This window comes from Gavia stellata, chromosome 2, assembly GCF_030936135.1.
Source record: "Gavia stellata isolate bGavSte3 chromosome 2, bGavSte3.hap2, whole genome shotgun sequence".
In the NCBI taxonomy this organism is placed as follows: domain Eukaryota; kingdom Metazoa; phylum Chordata; class Aves; order Gaviiformes; family Gaviidae; genus Gavia; species Gavia stellata.
This window is the reverse complement of record NC_082595.1, coordinates 20023207-20041081: the sequence shown is the minus strand read 5'-3', so window position 1 is coordinate 20041081 and position 17875 is coordinate 20023207. Positions and strand designations below refer to the sequence as shown.

The window sequence follows — 17875 nt, the reverse complement described above, 5'->3', positions numbered from 1 at the left end:
GCGCCCCGCCCCCCCGGGGCCCCGCCCCGCGCCGAGCCCAGCCGAGGGGTCGCCGCCCGCTCCTGTGCGCGGCGCAGCGCGGTACCGCAGCGCCCGGCCCAGCCCGGTGGGGCGAAGCGGCAGCCCGGGGGGAACCAGTCCGCGCCTGACACGGGGTAAGCGAGCAGCTGGCACGGTGGACTGCGGCACGGCGGGGCGCGGCGGCCGCGGATCCTCCAGGCCAGGCGGGCCTGGGGCAGCAGCCCGCCGCCTCGGTGCTTGCCGGGGTGGGGTGGGGGCAACGGCGCCGCACGTCGGTCCCTCCTGAGGGCGGGGCGGGCCGGGCGGCGCGGATCCCCGCGGCGGGGGCGGCCTGGGGCGGGGGGGCGCCGCCTGCCATCTTGAAGCGGCGCGGAGCGGGGCGGGGGGCGCGCCCGGGTGCGGCGCCCGTGGGGCGGCCCGTGCCCGCCCCCCCGCAAGGCCCGCCGGGGCTGCGTGGAAGCGGGGTGGCTCGGGGCTCCGCGGCTTCTCACCCGCTTCCCGGGCGCCCGGCCTTTGCCGTCTCCCGGCGCGCCGTCCCTCGGCTCGGCCGCTGCTGGGTAACGTGGCTTCTGCACCCCGGGGGGCGCCGGACCCGTTTCTGCCGGGTGGCGCCGGCTCCCGTCTCACCTGCGAGCGCCGTCGGAGGCGCTGAGGCGGCTTTTGTGCGTGCTCGGTCCTGGGAGAGCCGCCCGTCCTCCTCCTCCCTGCCCGTCTTCTCCAGGCACCGCTGTGACGGAGAGCAGCAGGGCGGCAGGAGGGGTCTTTCAAGGGTGGGAAGAGCAGGCAGATTGCTAATACCGCCCTGCCTCTCGTACCCTGGAGAACTTAGCAAAGAGCTATCGGATGGAGCTTGTGTCCGTGACCATGTAGCCAGGCGGTCCCTTTCTGCTCTTGTCTTGATCACCAGCCCCTCCAAACCAGCAAACCGTGGTTTTTCCTTCTGTCCTGGAGTGCGCCCTGGATGTCTGTACGTAGCTGCCTTCTGGAGGCATCATGCCAAAAATCTGTGACGTGGCTGCAGTCAGCCTGGTGTCTGTAGCAAGGCTGAGAGCTCTCAGCTGGATGGAGACCAGGTGTTTGGGGTATTTGGGATTCTGGGCACCTCCCTCACTCGCTCTTCCCTCGACAGTAGGAGCTGGAAGCAAAAGACTGATCAGTGCATGCTCAGGGTGGCTGATTTAGTTGTGCATAGTCCACAAGGAGCCCCTCCCCCCCGGATTTGTCTGTTACAGTGGAAGTGTCCTGCTCCATCATGTCACTCTCTGGAGTGAGCATGCATGGAAAGCCACGGGCTGCATGGCAGGACCATCCCCGTAGGAGCGGTCACAAAGCCGCTGAAGGGTTGCCGGCACAGGGTCCTGCAGATGCCCCACCCGGGCGTGGGACAAAGCCTTTGCAAGTGCATTGCAGGGACCAGTACCCTTCCCCTCCAAACACCCGTGCCGTACGGTCCCTAATAGCCTTTTATTCTCTTAATGCTTCTGAGAGAGCAGAAAGCCAACTACTCAGCTCGTAACTGACTCCAGGAGGACTCCGTTCAAATCAGAAATAGCAAAACATTAAGGATGTTGCTTCTAATGACTGCAATTAGCTGGTATCTACCTGGGAAAGGCCTTTTTCATCTTGAGCGTTTTGGTGGTAGGAATATGCTGTCTTTACAGGGAGAGAGGTCCTTTCTGCAATCTTCACCTGGATACCATAGGAGCAAGGTAAACATGAAAGAAGATGCCTTTGAGGGGGTTGGGAAGACAGTCTGGTTTGGCTCATGAGTATGTTTTGTTGCACTAAGTTTGCTCTATTTTTGTCTGTTCCTGTCTTCAGTAACCTTGGAAGGAACTGAAGCTACTGTATTTTCTGAGGGTGTCAGTTTTCTTGTCAAGAAGGCATTGCCATGAGGCTTTGCAATGCTCCATTTTCTTCCCCTTTGACTGGAGTGCAGTGCAACTATCCTGAAATGTCCTGAAGTCATGAGTTGAGCCAGAACAAGAAAAATACTGAGTGCTTTGCTGCTTGTTTGGTTTTTTGGTTTTAGGGATTTTTTTTTTTTTTCCTTCTGGGCTTTTAAAATATCCTTGGTCATATTTTTTAGCTTTCTTCAGCAATAAAATGGGCTCAGAACTTGCTAGGGGGGTTTTTTTGATAAATTTTTACGTTAAAAAAAATAATAATATCCTCATGAAATCGCTTCTTTGTGGGAACTAGGACTTTAAGAAAATCCCAGGTAGAGTGAGAATTGTGCGATAAAAGCCCGAGAGCTGGCAGTGCCGAGGGCCTGCTTTTTGTTGCTTGCTAATTACGCTTTCCTTGAGCCCAGGGTAGCTGGAGTGCCTCAGGTCACAGAGAGCCCGCAGCATCCTGCCGGCAGCTCCTCTGCCACCCTCCACATCCATACCGAGGTGCAACCCCAGCCCGCATCCTTTCCATGAGCGTCCTGTCTCCATCCTGGTGGCCAGGGTGAGGCTGTACGCTGGGGACCCAAGGGCTCCGCGGGCAGCATCTCCCACTCCCAGGAAAGACAGCCAGGACCTGCGCTGCCTGATGCGAAGCCTGCGCAGCCGTGGGGTGCCTGCTGCGTGCCAGAGGATACTCTGTGCACTGTTAATTGCAGACAGTGCTGGTTATGGATCCTGTGGCTGATTTGCATATCAAAGCATCCGAGAGCTCCGCGGTGGGTAACGGAGGCAAGGATGATAGGGCTTGCTGGAGGCTGGGGCTGGATCTCCCCTGGGGCTTTTTGTGGTGCAGAGATGAGACAAAATCATGGGGATGTTTGGAAAATGGAGATTGTCTCCATGTCCTTCAATGACAGCACCGTTAAGGCTTTTTTAATCTAGCAGCTGCTTTCCAGGGGGTGGAAACCAAGGAGAGGGGAAGCAATCCTTGGAGGCAGTCCCTCAGGCTGCTCCTGCCCTACCTCCTTCCTGCCAGTGAGAGCTTGCCCAGCAGCCTGCTGTGTCAAGCCCGGCTGCTCTCTGGCAGCTGTCCCCCCACCCCAGCCGGCAGCTCCTGCGGCAAGCGGCTGGTGTGCCAGCCCGCTGCCTGTTCTCCGTGGTGCTGCCTCTGGCACAAGGAGGCAGAGGCCCCACGCAGAGCCTGAAGCAAAGGGGCAGGTTTGCTACCACCTGAACTGGCTCTGCAGGGTCCCAGGTCTTGCCTGATGGCTCAAGAGGCATTGTGGGGGGGAGCAGTGGAGCCTCGAATGGGCCATGGCCTCTGGGATGCTGTGTGATTCAGAGGAAGGTTCGCCTGTGTTTGGTCTCAGCAGAGCTGTCTCCTGCTTCTCCTGGCTCCCTGGGGCCTGTCTCTGGGCTGAGCAGGTGGGAAGCAAGTGCCTTTCCGTAGGTATGCCTGCCTGCTTTCACCTGTGACAGCTACAAGCACTGCAGAGTCTCCTCTCTTTTTTTTCTTTTTTTTTTTTTGTTTGCCCACTCAGGTCTTGGCAGGATTTTCCAGCCCTGACCCATGAGGAGAGAGCTTTGGCTCTGTACTTTGGGCTGTGCAAAGGGTCCCTGCTGCTCTTGTCCACCCCACGCTGGCAGCAGGAGTGGAAGTCCAGAGGTACAGCCTGGGGCTCGTCAGGACCACCGGTGATCCCAGCGCTGCCCAGACAGCCCAGCCACCGAGCAGGCTGATGTTGGCATGAGCACAGGGTGAGGAACCATGCTTGTAGTGGTGCTCTCACCTCTGCCCTGCAGCCATCTCTGCTCCTCCAGCCCCAGATGTCCTGCTTGGGGTCTGACTGCAGTAGTGCCTGGTGGAAACAAGCCTGGGGAGCTCAGAGCTTGCTTGCAGACTGAGCTGGAAACCAAAATGCAGGTTTCCAGGCAGGGAGAGAGGGGAGGGAGTCCCTGTGTCCTTCCGCCACTTTGATCTTCAAGTGTGTTGTTGGTCCTGATGCTCTAGCTTTGAAGGACCTGCGGCATGGGGCAGCCAGCCTCTCTGAGGGTAACTCTGCATTCATTGTGGGAGTGCCTGCTGCCTGAGACTGCAGCCCTCAGACTCTCTCCCATGTCCTGTGCAGCTCAGGCTCTTGCTGGGAAGGACTCCTTGCCTCACTAGCTGTATAGGGAGTTGGTGTGTGCAGGAACTGCCTTGAGCGTGGCCTTCTCAGGAGGCACCTCTTTGCCTGCAGCCCTAGTCCTGTCCACAGCTCTCCAGCTCACTCAGGGGAGTGAGTTGGGGGGGCAGGCCTGATGCATTGGCTAGAAATTCCGTTAAAAGGAGAAAAACAAAAATCAAGGAATGAAAAAGAAACGCGCATGTGTGTACACACTCTGCAACAGAGAGAGGGTGAGATTTGTGAAGCCGGTGCCAAGCTTGTAGAGCAGAAGCTTGCAGTATGAAATGGCTTTTCTCTGAGCCTGCAGGCCTGCGGTTGGCACTGCCTTCTCGCTTCATGTCCTTCCAGCGTGAAGCTGGGTGTCTGCCCTCTAAATACAGATTAGCTGCAGGAAGCAGCTAATCGTGAGATGCAGAACACTTTCCTCCATGCAACACTCCCTGCCCTTCGCAGGGTTATCTTGGCATGCTCATTATGTGATCCCTGCACATGATTGCTAAGCAGTGCTGGAAATACTTCTCTTCTCCCCATGGCTCTTGCATGTTGATATTGCCTGCCTGCCTTTCCCCCTCTTCTATTTTCAAGTCCATTCCTCCCCATCCCTCATAAAACCAGGTGGGGAGATGGGAATGCTTTCCCAGTATCCCAGTGCTCTGCTTAGGCCAAGCTCATACAGTGACCACACAGCTTATATGGGCAAGATGGGGATTCTGCTGGCACAGCCCACTGCATCTTTTGAGCAAGGTCTCCTGTTCTTGATGTGCTTTGGTCTAATTGTTGATGCCAGCAACTGCTGCCTAGGTGGTTATTGTGCTGGGAAGAGAGAGGGAGGTCTTGTTTTATGCATGCTGTTTTTCCCCAGAGAAATTGGCAGCTGGTAGTACAGGTCTGGCTTAAAGCAAGGTTTTGAAGATTCCTGTTTTTGCGGCCTGATCTGGGAAGATCTTTGTGCTATTGCCTTAAAGAAAGGGTCTGGATCTTTTAAGGGACTGTGTATTCGAAAGGTGGCACGTTGCATCAGCACCAGGAGAAAGCAGCTGCAGGCAGGATTCATGTCTGCCTGTTTTCAATCTGTTCTGCAATTGCTTTCCTGAACCACCACAACTGTGCTGCCTCTGAGCAGCAAGCCAAAGAACCTCTCTGCCTTTCTGTGGCTGGAAAAGTGGCTGCTGCAGGTCTGTCCTGTCTGACCATTGCCCGTCACTCCCTAGAAGGACTGTCTGTCCCCAGAGCTACTCCTGTGAGTCCCTGTGTTGGGTGTGCTCATCCCCTATGCACCCCTGTAATTCTGTGTGCAGAGCAGTTGCTTGTTTTGACACCCCTTCCCTTTCCCCTAGGGATGCTCCCGCTGGGTCCCTGCAGGTCACTGCTGGCTCAGTGCAGAGCACTGCCCTGCGGACAGCCAGCTGCCACCAGCAATATGACCTCTGGCTCTCTTATGCCAACAAGGTGGCCATGTAGCATTGCTCGTGGGGAGGTCTTGTGCTGTCTCCTGTTGACGTGCATGGAAGAGCAGCTCTGAAAGGCTCCCTTAAGAGCATCCCGCTGTCTCCTGATGTGTCGTTGACATGGGTCAGAGGGAGGGTGCTACTCTTAAGTGGAATTTCTTACGAGAGTGCATTTAGTAGGAGAGTCATATGTTGGCCTGGCTCTGCTTTTGCTAATTAAATAGGGATCTTTTGTAGGTTCTGTCTCGGGTCCCTTCAAAGCCAGCGGGTGAGACAGTCTTGGCATGATCTTTTACTCAGAAGAAACTCAGATAGCAGCAGGCCTTGTCTCCTGCTTGAAATAATTATCAACATCTGATGTGTTCTGTTTGGAGGTCAGAGAGAGCCTAGCAGTGGCACAGGCTGGGGAGGTCTCTGCAGCTGACCTTAGTATACTTGGGCTCTTGAGCCAAATATTGAGTGCCTTTGGGTTCCAAGGAAGATCTTAAAAGGGATTCATCCCTCAACTCCCTCTGCACTCCCTCTAGACCCCTTTTGTGTGAAACCATTGGACTCTGGAGGCTCTCAGGTGATGCTGGTAAAGCTGACATCTTCCCTAGGAAGACTGTGTATGCAAGTTGGTGATTTGGTTTTGCTGGGCTTTTGCCTACGCTTGAGGCATAGACCTAGAAATGAATTATTGTGTGTCCGCTGAACTGCGGTAGCTGCTCAGGGGCTCACTATTACTCACAACACAGAAAAGGCAGCCTGAATTGGCATGAGTTGCAAAGTTATAAGTCTGGGAGGAAGGAACCGGATTTGTGGTGGATGCGAAACTCAGTGTGAACTCCCAGCTAGGGCAGGAGGAGCCCATGCAGCTATTGGGTAGAAGAAGGAATTGGCTCCTGGCTACATGGAAAAGAGGAACAAATAAAATGTGACAGTAAGAACTCTGTCTTCACCTTGCAAAGAAGGTCAGGGGTGACAAGGTGCTTAAAGGAGTTAATTTTAAAGAGTGAATACATGCACAAGTCAACAGGCAACAAGACTAGTTAGGTAAACTAGATGTGGGCAAAGCCTTATGAAATTTCCCTGAAAGTACTTAACAAATAGGCTAAGGCAACTTTTGCATGGTGAGCAGCCACCTTAGAGAACATCTAGTGGAGGGAGATCCTAAGGTTTGATCCCTTGAAATACAGGGAGAAAGAATGGGGCTACAACCAGCCTCTCTAAATAAACTGGAATGAACAGTTAAGCAGTTAGTGTTTATCCTGTTAAGGAGGTGGGAGAATATGCTGATTAAAAACCCATCAGTGGGCATTTGTCTGGAACGTACCACGTCAAGTCGGTCAACGCCCTTGCCTGAAAGGATGGCTTGCCTACCGGCTGAGCGAGGGCGATGGATGTGATAGAACTTGACTTAAGTCAGTCTGTGTCACTGACCCAACTGTCAGCCTTGTAAACAAACAGGCAAGGTGTGGGAGATAGGAAGCATCCGTCAGGTGGACCCACAACCAGTTGAAAAGCTATACTCAAAAGGGTTCCTACTTAATAAGGAGACCCTGACTAGGCAGGGGGAAATGTTGTTATTACTAGGGTTTGGGAGCAGGGTGAGTTAGTGCTCTGCTGCGGAGGAGGAAAACATGAGGCAAGCCTTGTGCCAGGCTGCATGAGGAGAGACACCTCTAAGGTGCAGGAAGCAATTAGTGCTCTCCTCAACACAGATGAGATGTTGCTGAAGGACCGGACTCAGATGCAACCCTTGGAGAAGGATGTGCGCAAACAAGAGAGTATCCAGGAAAGCAACAGAAATTATTAAGGTCTGCAGAAATACGGTGTGGGAGGAAGGATGAGAAGAACTACAACTGCGTAGCCTGAGGTAGAAAAGATGGAAGAGGAAACGTCATGGTCTTCAAGGATGTACAGCAAGGTACTTTTAGAAGACTGTAGTTGTGATGAAGACAGGGCAGGAAGTTACTTTACCTGTCATGAGGGAGCTCAAACTTTATGGTTTTCTGTAATATAAGTTGGGATGGTGAAGCAGAAGAGGAGGCTGTCTTGAAGGGGGTTTTTATGTTTTTTTGGGGTTGGGGGATGTGTTTGTTTTGGAACAAATTAGCCCAAAGTCTGTAGATATGGATGAATTGCAGCTGGCTGTGCCTGAAGCAAAGAATCTCACCAGATGACCTATTAAGGCTCCTTCAAGTCTGGCAGTTATGTGAAATGTTTGGCACCTGGAAAGGCAGCAGTGAGTGGCCCTAGGAATGAGACTTTACTGCTGTAGGAGGTGCTGGGGAGACTGGGACTAAAATACTCTGTCTAAATCCAGTGTCAGTGATCAGAAAAGGATGCAGAAAAATTGAAGAGCATACAGAAAAGAGTTACAAAATAATCTGAGGGCTGGAGAGAAAGCTTTATGGTGAGAAACATAAGGAGATCAATCTGTTTATCTCATCAAGGAAAAGATTAAGGTGGGACTTGGTTATCCTGCATAAGCATAATGTATCTTATGACTGTGTATCATTAGCTTGGTAGGGTAGAAACGTCAGGCCACAAAGAGCGGTAAGAAAAACTGGTGGTGAGATGCTGGGACTGTAGTTGCCTTCAGAGCCATGCAGCCAGCTCTCCCTTCTCCTCTTTCATGGGTGGAGGTCCCTGTCTTCACCTGTTACCACTTTCTTAGTGCACCCCTGTTCTCTGGGTTTCAAAGCCCTCTTTTTTTGTTGCTTCTGCCTTGGTATCGAAGCCCTTTCCTTGAGTCTCCTCTACCTTATAAGGAGGCATCTCCACTAAAAGAAAGCATTAGCCTGGCCCCAGCTAATATAGGGTGATGCCCTGACAAACCTACGCCTGCTCTCCATGCATGTGCCTCTGAAATTGTTCCCTGCCTCCCAGGTACCTGGGAGCAGCCAGCACCTACCACCTCTCCAAACTTAGCGCCTGGGTTGGTGAAATTGATAAACAAAACCAAATGTCACCCTCGCCTCTTGTTCCTGCCAGCCTGTGGTCCAGTGCTCTGTCACTTATAGCTGCTGGTTTATTTAGGGTCATTACACCCATTTTCAGTCCGTGAGGCAGCGTTTCTGCCTTAGCGTGATGAACAAACCTTGAGAGGGAGATTGGGTGAGATGCTGCAGCAGATGGCTCGCTAAAATCTTGCTACATCCACGACTTCCCTTTCACCCACTAACGCTGTAATGCTGTTAAAAATAAAGATGATCCACTGTGCCTGACAGGATGTATCCCTTGTAAATCCCTGCTGCCTAGTGCTCCTGGAATCTCACGCTCTCGTATCTTCATGTTTTATTATTGCCTGGGGTAGGAGGGGAATTTCAAAGCTGGTAGATAGCTTCTGACTATGGTTGCGAGTCAGGAGAAAGCAAATGCTTTGATGTGCTTTAAGGGAGGAGGGGGAAACCCCCCTGGTGTTTCACTCCTTTATTTTGTTTTCTCTCAAGCTTTGTTCCATTTGATGGGAGCAGAGCTCTGGTTTGTAGGAAATAACCCCAGTAAACGTTTGTGTCATCTTCTGGGGAGTTAAGCGCTGCAGGGTGGAACAGCCCAAGTTGCTCCAGAAGAGTCTTGTGGAGTAGCAGCCATAGCTCAGCTGTCCTCCAGTGGGTATGGAGTAAGGGATGCACCTTCACAGATCGAAGGCATAAAAACATGGTATCATAGCAGTATTTGAGCCTGGTCTGGGCCATGTCTGTAGGGTGCATTAGGTGCCTCCTTCAAAACACCTGCAGCTTCTGGCCTGCTTGGTGTGTAGGACTGCCTGTTTTGATTGCTCCGTTGAGACATTATTTTCATAGAATGGTTTAGGTTGAAGGGACCTTAAAGATTACCTAGTTCCAACCCCCCTGCCATGGGCAGGGACACCTTCCATTAGACCAGGTTGCTCATTGCTCAAAGCCCCATCCAACCCGGCCTTAAACACTTCCAGGGTTGGGACATCTGCAACTTCTCTGGGCAATCTGTTCCAGTGCCTCACCACCCTCACGGTGAAGAATTTCTTCCTAATATCTAATATAAATCTACCCTCTTTCAGCTTAAAGCCATTACCCCTTGTCCTATCATTACATGCCCTCATAAAAAGTCCCTCTCCAGCTCTCTTGTAGGCCCCCTTCAGGTACTGGAAGGCTGCTATAAGGTCTTTTATAGACCGTATGTCTATTTTGGCAAAAATACTCCTGCTTCTCAGTCTGGTTTTGTTCCACCACCTCAAAACACTGAGAAGCAGTTTAGCCAGTATAACTGCACCTCCATCAGCAGACTTATGCCTGTGGAGACATGTTGATCGCTTGGGTCTTTGCCTCTGTGTCTGACACAGCTGTGCTCACAGATGTCTCTGGGATTGGCTGGGTGTGAAGGATCAAACAGGACCTCTGGTTGGAGCTCAGAAGTCTAGGGAAGAGAAGGGATGGGGCAATCAAAGTAGAGGAGGTGTGTAGTTTTAATAAGCCTGTTTTCAAAATATATGGGAGTGACTGATGTATGGGTAGGAAAGCAGTGCTGGAAGTGCGTGGATGGTAAATGGAGAACAAAGCAGATTTTGGACAGCTTGGGGAGAGGGGGCTTTGCTATTTGGACTGCAGCGTGTATGCGCTCTCTCTTGTTTGCACTGCATTTCTTGGAGCAAGAAAAGGGATTTTTAAACCCATTTAGTGAAGGTAGACTCCAGCCTATCCAAGCAGTGGTGCAGGTAGAGCTGTGCATTGTGGCCAAATGGGTGCGTGGACTGGAAGCTCCCAGCCTAGTCCTGAAAAGCTACTGCAGGGGGGTGAGCCTGACTGGCCCATAGCAAGCATGTCTGTCTGCTCTTCCCTCTGCTCCCCTCCCTTCCCGCTGCCTGTTTCCAGCCTGTCAATCATCCTGATCAACCTCTAATTGCCTCCCAGCCCACCCCAGCATTTCAGAGCATCCCTTGACTTTCAATGTGTTACTGGTTGTGAAGCCCTCCTTGCAGAGCTGGCTCTGGAGGCTCCAAGCAGAGCTCTGGGGCAACACCCTCTCCTCCTGCCCCAACACTGGGGCTCGGCTGCCTTGTTATTCCTGCTCTGCCTCCCTCCTTAGAGGTGTGTGCATTTTGGTGCCCCGTTTTGCCTGCAGGAGCCTCGTGCTGGGCGGATTTCAGGATCAATGAGGGTTTGAGATGAGTGTGGCTGGAGGGGGGTGGTTTGGGGGTTTTGGGGGTTTATTTTTGCATTTTTTAATCTACCCCTGCTGCTTCTTAAGGCATGTGTGTTGGGGATGGTGGGACAGGAACTTCTGCCCCATCCTTTGGAAACCCAACAGGTGAGAAGGACCAGGAGGAGGCACTGCTGGAGCACGGGGGTCCCGTGACTCAGGCCACGGGTGGATGGGGAATGTTCTATTCCTTCTGTCTCACTCCTTGAGACAAACTTGCTGCTCAGTGCCACTGCCCCCTCTCTTGAGGGGAAGGAGTGTACCTGGTCCTGAAGAGCCTAAGCGCTGACCGTGGATGGAGGATGAAACTAGCAATAACAAAACTTCATAAGGTGTGCTGCTTCCCACCTGGGCATCTCCCTGGCTGCTCAGAGCTGACCTGAGCTCGTGGAGGCAGTGTGAAGCTTGTGCTCTTGCAGTTACCCCAGCAAGCAGCTGGGAAACAATCCAAAACCATCTTCGGTTTTAATCCTGTGGCTGGTGATGCTCTCAAGCAGGGACAAGACAGGTGTTGCTCACCCAGAAGAGGGGTAAATCCAAAAGCCCTGGCAGACAGGGCAGTGACAGCCCCTGCCGCTTCCCGAGACCTTAGTGATGGGAGCAGAGGACCATAGCTCCAGGACGTACCCTTCACTCCTAGTAATTCAACAGGTATTTCAGCTGACTGTAGGTGGGGTGCAAGCAGCAAGAAATACTTGCGTGCTACTGGTATGTCTAATCTGGAAAGTGGAGTGTCTTTCTAATGCCTGTGAATTAATTATGTGATCTCCCTGGGAGGGGTTGTATGTGATTCTAATGGACAGAAGCAGAGGCATGAGGTGCATCAGCGGCATGCCTGTGGTCACGCAGCCAGTCGGGGTGGGATGCAGAGCAGAGCCAGGCTGTCCTGCGTTGTGGGTCCACACTGCTTCACTGCCACTCTCTAACACAGAGTGCTGTCACCTCACCCTGTGACTCGGGGCGGTGGGGACGCTGGTGGCGAGCTGGATGTGTGGTCATGAGCAGTGGGGAGTGAGTCGATGCCAGGGGCAGGTGAATCGGTGCCAGGAGGAGTGGGTGTTCCTGGGCACAGGTGGGGATGGCTGGGAGCTGCCATGTGGATGAGTGGGAAGCTGGCAGAGAGCAGGGGCCCAGCAGCATGTACCAGGGTGAGCCAAGAGGATGAAGAGAGTGAAGGATCATCCTGGGCACAGGCAGTGCTGCTGGTGCCTCTGCCTCTGGCAGCACATGGAGTGCAGAAGCCTGCACACCCACCGAGTCCGTTGCTTGTTAATGGGGAGAAGCTGTGCCGAAGGGATGGCACATGAGGGTGAGCTGAGTGGACGGCTTATAGCTGAAACTCATTGTGCGGTTGACCAGCAGTTCCTGGGCCCTCTGTGTGATGATGTCCCGTGTTCCTGCCACTAAGGTGGTGTGCTCCAGGCATGCCTCTGGACTCCAAGCCTTGGCTGAACATGCAGCAAGCCCCAGCTGAGGCTTTCTGGTAAAGCACCCAAGACAACCTTCCCTGTGCCTGTTAGGAAAGGTTAAAAATTCAGAAATCGATCCAGCCTCTTAATGTAAGTGTGCATCCTCACCAGCCTGTTTGGGGCTGGTAAGTGCAATGGTGTAGGAGATGGATCCGGGAAATGACAGAGGGGAACAGAGCCAGGAGGTCCATTACCAGTTTGGTAGGGTGGAAGAGGTGTTGGCTATTTGAGGTCAGGAAAGCAACAACTTTCTTGAAGACGGAGAGGAAAATGTGAGGCTCTAAAAATGAGCCTTGCATCAGGAGACGGCTGGGTGCAGCCGGGAGGGAGGAATGGAAAATGTGGTGGTGGCGGCTCTGGGAGGAGCCAAGGGCTGACACCGGTTGTTTCGCCTGGATGGGCTTCAAGACTCTGATCTGCCACCATATGGGTGTGCAGTTCAGTAACATCCCATGGGATCTGTTTCCAGCCACCCAGGAGGGGGTATAGCTTGGACACCGGAGAAAGCCTGCAAAATTTAAGGAGCCCTAGGAGGTACTCATTTCTTGCCTTGTGTTGCTCAGGAGCATATTCCTGGACAGTGTCTCGAACATGAGACACTGCCATGGGAGCCTGGGGTTGTAACCCTTTCCCCCCCCAGCCCCACTTTGAGACCCATGGCTTGTCTCTGCCCGCTGCTGAAGGCTGGCATCATTAGTGCCTCAGCAGTCGGATATTCTTGCTTTATACAGCCCCCTCCCCCCCCCCCCCCCCAATCTAACTCTTCCCAGGGATGCTGAGCAAATGCAATAACAGAGTGACTGTCCAGAGGGGAGTCTGAGCGAGGGTAAGCGGTGGGGGCTGCCTTCCCACCCTCCTGCCGGAGGACCACTGCCTGGTAGGCTTGTGGTTCCCCCTGGAGATGGGTACAGCTTCCTTGAGCTGCTGGAAGAGGGTCCCAGGAGCTGTCAGGAGGCTTTTGGAGACCTTATGTTAAATGTGTTTTTCAACACCTGCTGGCACTCAGTGCTTCCTGAGCCTGGGGCAGGCTGCAAGGGGATGTTGGCTCACTCCTGTGTGCTGGATCTAATCTCACCCTTTCACAGGAAGATCTTCCCAGAGCTTAAGGGTCTGATGGAAAAAAAAAATGCTGAGCGTGCCCTCAAGTCTGCTTGCGTTAGTGAGGGAGCTGCATGTGATCAGCCATGCTGCAGCACCCAGCCCTAAGTAACCCTCCCATGGTCCCCTCATCTTCCCATGACAGGGGAAAGGTCCCTTGCTCATTCTTCCTTGACTCATCTTGTCCTCCGCCTTCAACAAGAGAGTGCTTGGTGTTGGTAAACAGCATGTTATAAATAGGCAACTGATGCTATATCGGGAGGAGTTTTCTCTGCTGCTAAGCACAGGCGTAGTGGGACCTGGGCCTGTGAGTTTGGCTGGCAATTGTGTGGAGGCACTGGTGACCCCTCATCAAGGGGCTGCTGTGGGCATGGCTGGGGGGAAGCTGCCTGAGTGCCAGCTCTGACCCCCGCCTAGCCCTGGGAAGCCATCCACAGCCTCCCGCCCCTACCAACATGTGGATGGTGGCATTGGAGAGGAGGCTTGAAAACAGCTAGGATTCAGGAGGAGGGTGTGAGATGCACATGGCTGTGTTGGGCTACAGTTATCCCTGAGGGGCTGCAGGTGTTAGTGTAGGGGCAAAGATACTGCAGCTGACAGTAGTATAGTAAAACTTGGGGAAGCACTGCCGTCAGCTTCCTTCTGTTGAAATGGTCCCTGACTCTGAAGAAGGTATGTGGCCAGCATCCGGACGAGACTCTGAAGCCGAGCAGATGACTGCCCTGGGCTGCTTTGCAGTGCCCATGAGGGTGCTGGGTAGAAGGCACAAAGCGAAGGATTTCTCTTTGATTGCTGCCCGGTCACACACAGGCATATCCCTATGCCTGTGCCACTTGGAGAGCAAGTGTTAACCCTGAAGCGCTGCTGGGGCTATGGATTTCTGATGAGCTGCAGTAAATGAGTCAGCCCTCAGATGCGTGTGTGACGTGGAGCCCAGCAGAGCTCTGTGCAGCGGGGTTGATCCTCGGAGGTCCCAGCGTGGACCCTGATAGGATGTGTTCCCCTGCCACCAGACCCGGCAGTCGGTCCCTGGCAGCCGTGCCTGGTGGCTGGCAACGCAGCCCCGGCAGAGGCCTGATTTCCGTACGCGGGGATTCCTCAGAGGCTTTGACCGGGATGCCGGTTGGGTGGCGTAAGCGGAGGACAGGGTGCCAGGGGTGAAATTCCAGCCTCCCTGCTCGCTTACCGGGCTGTGGCAGGCCTTGGGTGTAAACAGGGAGGCAGCAGGCAGGGATGGCTGCCTGGGAGGAGAGGCTGGAGGAGGTGCTGCCCTCCTGCATCCCTATACTTTCCCATTTCAGGCCCTGGAGGAACTAAGCACAGCTGCCAGGTTTGGTCTGGGGGCAGCTGGACACCTTCCCCCGAGCGGGGATGTGCCCACCACAGGCAGCTGTGATTCAAGGAGGAGCTGTGAGTTGGCACACCTGGGATGCATCTCCTGCTGGGGTGATGCTTAGGCAGGAGATGGCTGATTCTGCAGCCTTCCCCCCATCAAAGGGGAGGGTGACTGGGGGAAGGAGCAGCTGGGCTTGCCTGGGTGCTCTTGGGAGGGCAGTGGTGGCTTGCAAACTGAATCTGAATGTTCTCGCTGTTTGAGGAGGTCCACTGCTCAGATAAGCAACATTGTCCGGCCTTACTCCGCGTTGTCCAGGTTGTGTTTTAAGCCAGTAAACTTAATGCTGCCTAGCACTTTCTGGTGAAGTACCAGGCTGGCTCCTCTGAGATGATTGGGATGTGTTGGAAGAGCCAGGCAAAAGGCATCCCAGGGAGGAGCCTGACCAGCATGTGAGATGAGGCAGTGTGGCTGCGCTTTCTCCGTTGATAAAAAGCAAAATGCCCTTTAAGAGGCTCCTGCCTTATCTCCAGCATGTAGCATACGTCTTTCCACACCATGATCTGAAAAGCAAATGTTAGGAAGCCTCTTCTCCATCATGCAGTAATGGAGTTTGCCTCTGCCCTTGGCATCTGCAGATTGCCTGCCCCAGTGGGAGTGTGGGAGACCCTAGATTATGCAGCTGCTTGAGGAAACTCTGAGGTACTCGAGTGCTTTAGCACAGGAGACCTTTTCAAAATACTCCATAACAGCAGTGGAGATGCAAAAGCCTTGTTGGTTGTGTGGTAGTGTTTGCCCAGAGCCAGGCAAGCCCTGACACTAATGCTGATGATTGGTATCATGTCTGGCAACAAGGTTCAGGTGTGTCCCACTATGTAAGAATGGGACAACTAGGATGTTTGAATGTTTGTTGATTTAAATGGGAAAACTAAGTTCACCGTATAATAGTTGACACTTGTCAAACTCCGGTGTTTATTTAAAATTTTTAAAAAGCTTGCTTTCCCCTCCTGCTGTGAATCGTTCAGGCACCATGGGAGGCAGCTGTGCTGGAAGGGAATGAGAAGCAAGAGGACAATCTAGAGTGACAGAGTATGGGGGTTTAGATATTTTGGCCACGATGTGACTGAAAGAGAACTCTTTGGCCTCTCAGACTATGAAAGCAAAGGAGTTGTGCTGCAGAGTGAGGAGACAGCAGTGCCATTCTCCCTCTGGCTCTGGCCATATCTGTGCTTGGGATGTTCAGGTGCAATACGGCTAGAAAGATGCTGACCACACAGAGAGACATCAGCCGTGGAAACAGTCAGAGGCTGGAAAGGTGTGCTTGGAAATATGCCAGGTGTACGGAGCTTAGCTTAAGGAGAGTGGAGACAGGTGAGACATCTCCTGACAGTAAGAGATCTTCAATCCCCTCGCTGAGAAGGGGGAGCAGTATTTTTGGAGGAGCAGCCAGAAGCAGAAGTAATGAAATTTGGAAACAGAATCAGGAGGAATGACATGCCTTTCAAGCCTGCCAGAACCATTTCCCCATGAAGAGAAGAAAGCTTTCTGGTCTAGGATCACTTATTTAACCAGTCACTATGAAGTGTACTGCAGGAACCTATTTCTCACCATCAAAGAAAAATTCTGGTTAAGCTACTTGATCTTTGCTGCCTCTACCCTGAGACACTCAACTGGGGATGGGTTGATAAGCAGTGCGCATAGCTGGGGTAAAGAGAATGGTCTTGGAAAACATCTGGTGCTTGAAGCAGAGCACAGTGCTCAAGTCTGTCCCTTTTTAGGTAAACACTTTAATTTAGCCGTGTACTTAAGTTATGATGACTTCAGTGAGAGCATTTCAAGATAAGTATGTACTTAGGAGCTTTCCTGAGCAGGGGTTATTTCTTTTGCATGAAGATCCCTGAAGAAATATCTAAGCATTAGCCCATACAGCTGCCAAAGCTAGATTTGCGTTGGGAGAAATACTAAGTGGTAACCTCATTTGGATTATTAATTAGTAATTAATCTCAAATGCCATAATCTACTAAATGTTTTTATACTCCTGCTCCTGTGATGTGTTTGGGAAGGCCAGGCAAACTTCATGCCTATAAGGAAAACTCTGGAGGAACTGCTTGCTGTTCCAGGTGTGCAGGCTGCCTTGCAGCAGCTCCAGGCCATGATGCTTAGCTGCTCCTGGGTGGTCTCCAGACTCAAGCCCATGGAAAGCACCCGCTGCTGTTTTCCTTTCAGTGCCACAGCCTGGAGGAGCAGAGCCCAGGAGATGCTGTGGCTGCCTGGCAGGCATGCCTGAGGGGCCTGCCAGGTATCCTGTCTTGGTTCTTCTGTGTGATGCTGGTCTGTCTGGGCAGGAGGGCCCTTCCTGACTTCACCTCCAGCAGCCTTTGGTACACAAGCCATCTCCTTCGTGTCAAGTCAGGATTTCAGTGGTCTTAGTAGGTGTGAGCACCTTGGCTTCAGCTGGGGCTGAAGAGGAGCCCAGGTTACAAACTGCAAATCTTTAGTGGACTTTCATAGGCTTGATATTTGCTCTTGTGAAGCTGTGCTCCATGGATAAACAGTGACTCAGAGCGGCTTTGCCCAGTTAAAGTACTGTTTCTTTGTTTGTATTAACATTGAGATAGAGTCCAGACGACACGAGGCTTGCACTGCCATGTCTTACCGAGAATTCAATGCCCTCTTCCAAGTCCAGGCAGCTACTTCATCTCACACACCTTTATCTGAGGGTCTGGGAGCCAGGCTGCTTGCCTTGAAGTACCACTTCAGTGTTCCTGGTCTTGGCTGGACGCTGTAGTCTCTGTGCCCAGCGCCTGATTGGCGCTTTGTTCCCTGTGTTCCCAAGCCAGGCCCAGCTCCTCTTGCCAAGCCCCATGGTGTGGAGAGAGGCCATTGAAAAGAAGAGCCCGCTCAGCATCTCTCAAAAGCTGGTGGCTGGCTGAGAGCCCGGCATCCCCAGCCTGGTGCATGTGAGTGATTCCTGCCTGCAGACCCCAGCCCTGGCAGTCGAAGGTGGGCAGAGGCTGCCCTGAAAACTCAGAGATATTCAACCCTCATTCTTCCCAGCAGGTAAAGGTTATTGTGGAGCTGCCTCTACATCTGGCAGCATCAGAGCAAACATCCTGCAGAAGAGGAATTGGGACATCTTTGGGCACTGATATGCCAAGTGAAGACCAGCAGTTCTCTCTCTGAGGCATAGATGAGGGCTTGGGGGCAAAGGCAGTCTCAAGGCTGTATTTAATGTCTATCTTGCTCTGCTATGACCTTTGTTATTTGTTCAGTGCCCAGC

The 17875-nt window shown here is 52.9% G+C and overlaps 1 protein-coding gene across 1 annotated transcript in view; it reads left to right on the top strand.

The window, feature by feature from the left end:
- Positions 1-124: 124 nt before the first annotated feature.
- The window catches only part of TMEM63B (transmembrane protein 63B), a 47411-nt gene continuing 29660 nt past the window's right edge, over positions 125-17875 (top strand). The window contains exon 1 of the mRNA XM_059830952.1: positions 125-155. The gene's annotated coding sequence lies outside the window, so the exon portion shown is untranslated. The remainder of the gene's footprint in view (positions 156-17875) is intronic.